The sequence below is a fragment of the Athene cunicularia genome (assembly GCF_003259725.1).
Source record: "Athene cunicularia isolate RWA chromosome 3 unlocalized genomic scaffold, athCun1 chr3_part1, whole genome shotgun sequence".
Lineage (NCBI taxonomy): Eukaryota > Metazoa > Chordata > Aves > Strigiformes > Strigidae > Athene > Athene cunicularia.
In genome coordinates this window covers 98,855,296-98,863,782 of record NW_020799097.1, presented here as the reverse complement: position 1 = coordinate 98,863,782, position 8,487 = coordinate 98,855,296, and positions in this window count along the sequence as shown.

The window sequence follows — 8,487 nt, the reverse complement described above, 5'->3', positions numbered from 1 at the left end:
TCCATGCTGAGGTGTCATTTTTTTTTAACCTTTGGCATTTTTAATGGCAGCAAATATGTAGCAGGGCAAATAGATCCACAAGGGTTCGACACTGACAAATTGTTTACTCGAAGTTCAATTGGCAAACTCAGTCTTTCAGAAAGAACTGTGTCTGATGCTTTTTCACCATGTAGGGCACAGTACATTTCAATATAATTATCACCAACAGTTTAAGGCATGTGAACTTAACTGAAGGCATGCATTTTCCCCATCTGATTTCCCCCCAGATCTGATCTGGAATTTAACTATGGATTAAAATTATTCTAGAAAAAATAGTATCACTGGTTTAGCAGAGGAATTCTAGCCTTGCATATATGAATAATGGATTTCTCCATTCCACAGCTGCATTATGAAAAAAAGGAATGAGAGGAAAAAGGAATGGAGAAAATTTTAAGAGATCCAACATTTTTTTTTTTTTTTTTTTTACTCTACTTATAAGGTTTAGGTCAGTTTAATTGAAAAAAAAAATCATTTTAAGAAGAAAAGCCAAAGCATGTGATTTTAGAAATGTCCTGATTAAGTGTTTTGACTCTTGTGGATTATTTTTTTTTTTTTTTTCCTGAGATGTTGCCAAAGCTGATCTAGATTTTGTATTCCTTAGGTTGTGTTTTTAGGCTGTGTATTTATGTCATATAATTTTGTTTTCATCCAGTGTTATCCAAAAGATGGAGAAATGTAAGATACTAACAGGGGCTATAAAGTGTCCTGACACCAGTATCAAATGAGAATAAAACAGAGAATCCCCCAATTTTTCTGCAAAAGAAAGAACATTTCTGGTTTCTTCAGAGAAACCTAAGTCATAAAAGGTGGGGAGGAGGAGTTTCATCACCTAGCAGAATTATCTAATATAGTTCATTTTGCTTTGCTAAACTTTTTAGCAAGGACTTTCACCACTGAAAACACTTGCTAGAAGGAAAAACACCCCTCCTTTATTCACTGTTTTCCCCCTTCATTTGTGCCAAGAAAGGTAAGTTTGAAAACTCTGAGAGCTGGAAAGATAATTATAAAATAAAGACCTCTGTAGATCTTCACCTACAGCAAATTCGTCGATGAGACAAACAATAAACTCAGTAAATATAGTCATCAGGTTCAGCTTATAGATATTTTGTGTTGCTAAAGCAGTCAAAGCAGCCGGAGTTAATCACTTGCTCTGGCCTGAGGTCTGTATAAACATCAGTAGAACAGCCTCATATAGATCTGAGGCTGGGACTGATTCAACAGAAAATGTAGTAAGTGACATCTTGTTGGATTGCTGGCAGGATGCGCAGAGTCAATATTTGTAATAGTAATTAGTTCTGGAACTGAGACAAGTGACTTGATACACATGTTATGGCATTGTCTTTTAGCTCTTTCCTTTTGGAAGTAAATAGTTATGTTAATCTAATCTTGCACAAAGTCTTTTCCTCTCAGTCCAAAACTTCTTTTATATAGGAATTTGTCTAATTTACCAGCTGCTCAGAGGACAGCTTCTTCCTAACAAGTGAAGTGTTCCTGCTGAAGACAATCAAAACTAATAAAGACTGGTTGTTACACTTAGAGGTAAGGTTTAAAAAAACCCATATGCTGCAGACTAACTTTGAAAAATACATTTTGTCAATCAGAACCAAACGCTTTTCAAATAAATGTTAGCTAGACATGTTAGGAGACCAGCTCCTTCCCTTTGGAAGCTTAATTCTGGGACTTCTACTGGGACACTATGAAACCAGGTGGAGGGAGCATTATTTTGTCTGACCTCCAGCATGGCTTAGACATAGAACTTTATAAGCTATGTCTCATTCCAAAAGAAGCATCTGATTTAGAAAAGATTCTAGTCCTGATTTAAAATGCCCTATGATGGGAATTCGCTATAACCTTATTAAGCTGTCCTAGTGGCTAATCAGTCACTGTACAGAATTTGTCTAGCTCCAGTGCTCAGACAGTTAAGCTTCTTATAACCTGATCTTTTGCAACTCTGAAGAATTACACTTGTGTTGCCAAGCAAGTCACCCTTTATATTATCCTTGACACAGGAATCTGCTGAGTTCCCGAGTGTTTAGGTGTAAGGCAAAAATTTCAATCCTTTGTTTCATTTCTCCTAGTGTTTTCTGCACTCTTCATGGTTCTTCAGTACTCTGTACAGAGTTGTACACCAGTTCCAAAAGTAAAAGTATGGTGACTTTCCTTGTCCTGTTTATTATTATCCTATTTCTTCATCTAATCCTCAAATAAATTAACTCTTTCAGCCATAGCATCGCATTAAGGACACCTCCAGACCCCAAGTATTTCCAGAGCTACAACTTGCCAGATATAGTCTGCTGTCTTGGCAGCATTCACTTTGCATAGCTGGGTGTCCTGCACTTGGCCGTACTGGAACTCAGATTTATAGCCATGTCTTTTTCACACAGCAGTGCAGGTGACTCTGCATCTGTGACCTGATTTCCTAAGTATTTTATTTCTGTGTCATCTTCAACTTTCTCATGAAATAAACAGTCAGGGATACGACTGTGCAAGCTTATTTCAGCTCTGTAAAACTAAGAATCGATTTTCCTTTTCTCATTTCCCGTTGGAGACCTATTCAGTTGTCCAGCTTCAGGCTATTTTGGAAGGCTGAATAAATTTAACAGAGTGCTCATTTCTTATTCAAAATGTCACTGGCTATTAACATAAAATGGCTTTCATAAATCTTGCTATATTACACTGGTACTACTTTTATCAGCCAAACTTGTTGCTTCTTGCCTCTATGTTTGGAAGAGGATATTAGAACTAGGCTTTTCCTTTGACTAGTTGACACTAATTAAATAATTTTTCTTTGCTTCTTTATCTGTAAAGTACAATGCCAACTATTTAGACTTATTTCTACTGTGTCTCATTCATCATGTTTAAATATTGGCATAGGACTGGCTTTGTTCACCTCTGAGTAATTTCTAGAAAGTTTCAGAATTTCATGAAAACCTAGAGTTGTGCTGAACAGAATTGGCTTGTCTTTTCTTTTTAATCTTGTAGGAGGTTGTACTGATAAAAAATGTTCAATTGTTGTAATTGCTATTTATCATTCCTTGTTTACTTGTGTAAGGAAGATTATTTTGCTTCCATTGAATGATAATAGGTGTATGAAATCCTAAAACAGCACTCTCCAAATAGAAGATTATTCCACATTTAGTTATGGGCCAATAGTTTGTATTACTCACTTTATCTGTTCCTTTATTTCATACAAAATCCCACATAACTGTAGGTTATACCTTAAAAAAAAGATTATATGTTTTAGGATCAATTCCACCTTTTGAATTAAAATATTACAACTGTGGTTTTTAAGAAGGAAATAATGAAATGTTTAGCTGTATCTTAAGTGCATAGATTCAAAATTATTTTCCAGACATGCATACTCTCCCATTCTCAGGAAAAAAAAAACACAGTTCGGGTTCAAATGCCACCATGAGTTCCATCCCAGGCCTTCCACTGGAATAAGCAGCAAAAATCTTGTGCCCATTGATTTGGCCAGGATTTCATAGATCTTTGTCTGTTCCCAAACTGTTAGAACCCCAGTGAAGACATTCCTAATGTGGCAATCCAGCTGACATTTAGTGTCACAAGATTTCTCTTTGGATTCTTGAGAGCATCCTCGTTAATATGGGAACCACACTGGTTTAGTCAGCCTGTTGTGTCTATTGTAACCTGTGTGATGGGCATGTGGGTCTGTGGTGAACCTGGCACCATAGCTGTGGAAGAAATCCAGATGTGTGGAAACCCCTTGGGAGCAGGGGCTGCAGTGCTCGGGAGGCGCAGAGCCCATTGTTTGAGGGCTGCACAGCATTGAGCCCGAGGAGCAGAATTCCTCCCATTCTGCAACAACCATGATTGTATAAACATACAGCAGGTCCTGAATAGGTTATTCAATAGGTAAATACTCTTTTATAACTTATTTATACTCTTGTGTTTTCCCTTCAGGCTGGTGATGATTTGGGTCAGAGTTCTGTGTGGTAACAACAAAAAGAAACTTGGATGGTGTTTTGGAAATAGGATACCCCATCTAGTTCTCTAGGTACCTTTACTTTCAGATGTTTAATAATAACTTTAGTCCTCAGCAGGCATTCAGATTGCTTATCAACCTGCAACGAAACCAAGAAAAACAGAAATAAGAAAAATGAACAATTCAATAAGCTGTAGATAAAACTCACAACTAGACTTCTTTCCAAATTAATTCCATATGGTGAATCAGATTCTGCTTTCCATTACATTAGTATAAATCTGGAGTCACTCAGCTGATTTGCTGGGGTAACTGCATTGAAAACAGGCAGCAGAATTTGGCCCAATGAGCAGAGATACAGCTTATCCTATTGCTGTTGATGTTCTTGCAGTGCACCAATGTACCTGCAAATATTCAGTTCTGTCGCCACATGTTAAATGTTCTAAAACCCTTACTTTGCACTTTGTAGGTTAGCAATATTTGGGCAGCTAGAACACAGAGTGAAGGTGCTCCTGGAAGTCATTGTTTTCATTTCTAAATTGTAACAGTATCTGTAATGAGCTGAGGATAAATGCCTTTTGGAAGTGAGTGTGGGAGCCATTCAACAGTAATCAGGAAAACAAGAAGAAACTCTAAACACTTATTTTCCTCTGTGCATGAGAAACAGTTAAATAACTTCCTCGTCTTTTTCCAAAGACCAGGAGCCGTGTTCAAAAGCCCAAATCTCGTGCTTCTAATAGAAATCTCAGCATGGTTAAAAAAAAATTAACGAGTGTTTATTAACTGAATGTGCTAGGGTTCAGACAGACACTGAGTTATAAATATAACTTAGTAAGTTACTGCCTGGCAGCAGAGCTGCAGTTAAGTGTTGGTTACTGGCCATATCTATCTTAAGTCTGTCCCAGTTGTAAACTGATATAACATAGTTTAAAGTCAGTGAGTTTTAATCTTGGTCTTTCTGCCTCTAACTTCACCAGTTCGGAGATTTGATACTATATGCAACCGATAGGTGGTAACTACATAGATCTCTGTCCCTTCTAGTGATCAAAACACAGTAGCTTTATGAATTTGATACCGTATCCAAACTAATTGCTGATTGCTGAGTTAGGGCTAAGTCACTGCAAAGCTGGAATTAACTACTAAAACCCCTCGTGTATTCCTTATGAGTCAGATTTTGTGAAATTTTTTTCATATAATTCAAGTAACTTAGTTACACTGAAGACAACAGAAGTATTTGAGAGTACAAGCCCATGTCCATGCACTATCCATGAGATCTGTTGAATCTGCAGTCTCCTTACCAGTGAATCCTAACACACGTAGTTCTGTGACCATCAGGGGCAGTTCCACACCCAAAGCAGGAGGATCTCCAAATGATTGCTGGAGGTTAGAAGATAATGCTGAGTGGAGGCAGTAGAACAGTGGAATGGCTCATATGAAATGTGTCAGAAGCTGCTGATAAGGGTTTTTTTTTCCCCAAAACAAAAACAAAAACAAGCTAGAAATCAAAAAGCAATCCAAAAAGGTAGCAGGAAGTGTCCCACTCTGGGGTTGAATGACAGTTGATAGTCCCTTTCAGTGAATGTTTTATTTCCTCATCTTCTCCTTCTCATCCTGCCTCTAAATAGAGGTTGCTCTTTGTTGTCCAGAGATCGAAGGGTGTACAGTGTACAGACATTGATTTTAACCAAAGGACCTTCAAGAGAGAAGCGTCTGCCTTCTTGCTTTGTAAGTTTAACTAGCTCTAAAATGAAGAGTTTGTGTCTCTGCTAAAATAACTCATACTGAAATTCAAATGCAATTGAAGAAACTGAATTTGCAGTATCTGCTTAGACACAACTCCAGATGCCATTAAAAGAGACCAGATGTCAAGTACTTTCTGTTATATTCTAAAACAAGGGGCAATAAAAGTTTCTATTTGACTTTACTCAATTTAACCTAATGATGAATCGCTGTGCAGATATACCCACATATTTTAGCGATAGAATCATGACATAGGAGATATGGATGCTCTACAGCATCATGATGATATCAGCATGTCCAAGACAGCGTTGAGGGAAATGATCTCCAGATCCTCTATCTTCATTGTTGTGGTCGTAGATGAAGACTTGGCTTGACAGATGCACAGGACTGAATTTTCCCACAATTTCCACGAAAAGAGAAAGAGAACTGTGTGCAGTGTGGGGGGGCAGAATCATTCTTGCTTATTCTGTGTCACATATTCAATTTTGACAGGGCTAAGAAGTTCATTTATATGCTCATTTTGATTACTGAGAAAAGTACTAAAAAGGAAAGGTCTGTGCTTGTACTTTATGCAAGAGTGAGCTTCAGATTTACTTTTCACTTATCTCTTAATGTAGCTCCAGCCTCCGTGAAGCACTAAAGAAAGTTCTTCATTTAAACCACATGAATTCTTAGACAAGATTGCTGCCATCCTTGGAGTTGAATACTTGCTTGAAGATTCTTCTGGACTAGAGCCCAAACAAATTGACAGTGACATTCTGTCAGATGGTGCAAATATGGTTCATCAGGGTGATGCTGGGATACATGTCTAATTTTGCAAGTTTTTCAGAACTTTCCCAAAATATTCCATTGTCATCAAAAAAATGTTTGTGAAGTGAAATCACATGGCACCACATTCGATAGCTTTCCATGAATGTGTTGAAAACATATATCTGGCCTGTCATCCTATGGTGGGTGATTAAGATTCTTTTTTCAATGGGATAGTTCCTTGATTTGCAGCTGGTACCAGGTGCCTGTTGGATAAACTTTAGGTGGAATTTTACTGATACTCTATATTTCTGAAGCAGATCAAACAGAAATTAGAGAACCTGCCAGTTTTGTAGGAAGAAATAAGCATTTCCATAAAACGACATTTTCTATCTGTTTATTTTTTTGGTGGTGTTTGGGCTTTTTTGCAGTTTTCTGGAGCTTGCTTTGTAGCACTACTAAGAAAGTTGGTGTTTCAGGCTTCCTGGGCATCATGAAAACCTTTGTTTTGCCTTTGGTTTGACTGAGTTCATACTCAGGAATTCTGTACTGAGGGTTAGGGTTCAAACCCCAAATCTCAAAGCAATTCTGTGTTAAAATGATTGAGCTTTAGGCTGTTTATTTGTTGGAACCAGGGAACTTTCACCCAAACCATAGCCTCACTGAGGGTTCAATTGAAACCTGACCCTAGTTTTGCTAAAAAGAATCTCAGTTTTCTAGCTAGGTGTATAAATGAACAGCATGGTCCTATATGAACACTTCTCACTCACAGATAATTTTATCTCACTGAGGTATGAAAATATTTTCCCTGACTCATGCAGAGCTTAAAATGTTGGTCTGAAAGTAGATCAAGGGTATGCTTATAAATGTGGGCACACATGGACAGAAAATTCCCCATGCACTGACCTGATCAGCCAATGCAAATTTCGATTTGAAAGCCATAAAGTTGAATTTTCATTATGCCAGAGTTGTCCTAAATGGGCAGGTGTTATTAAAATACAATGCTATGGTAATGTAGCTGTATGAATTTTACCAGGATCTAGCTTGTGCCTCAGCAGCTCAAAGGTGGATTTTATCTGCCTGTCTATTCTTGCATGGTGCCTCACAAAAAACAAATGGTCAAGCTGGGAGTCAAACTGAGGCTTGCTGTCCTGAGTCGGTGCTGTCCGACATTGCACCCACATGGCCATCCTGTCCTCCCCATCTCTACCACTCAGATGCAGAAACTTCAAGTCTGAAATCTGAAACTCCTGGGCCAGTCATTTTTGCACAGCTCTCTTCCTTCACAATCCATCCATTTGGAAAAGGAATGAAAGCTCGCAGTCTGCCTCCTCCTTAAAACATTTTAAACTTTCTCTTATCTTCACTTAGAATAACTTGCCTGACCGGAGCGGGAGTCCAGGCAGTCCTAATTTGTCCATTTGCCAGAACACTTTGTAAGCAGTCAGCCTCTTATCTTTTGTGTGAGGAGGGGGAAAAAAAAAAAAATGACCTTACTTCGCTAGCAGGTCATGTCATAGGTCATCCTTTCATTCTCTTCACAATCAACTACATTTGCAATCAAAGAGACAGCACATTTTCCACTAGCAAAACGCTCCTTTCAAAAGAATTGGAATGCTTAGTGTGCACCACGCTTGTCCTGCTTCTCCTGAGTCCATGGATTTTTAGGGGGAGAAGAGAGAATTAGGAAAACTGGAAGACACAGTGGATTTTAATCTCCCTGTTTCACAAAGGGATATAATACTATTTTGCACGACAAGATGCTTTTTCCTATCAAACCTTCAGTAATTTCCTCTCTCTTTTTTTTTTTTTTTTTTTTTTTTTTTTTTTTTTTTTTTTATTTCACAATTGTCAGAGCCATCATGGAGAGTGGGGGTCAAGTTTGTTTGCTTTTTTCCTTGTAATTTAAGCATTCCGAACTGTCAGGGTTCACTTTCCAGTGACCTCTGAATTCATCTAAAATTGCCCAAAAGAACCCAAGTGCGTACAAGTGTGGGAACTCATCTGTTTGCCATCTC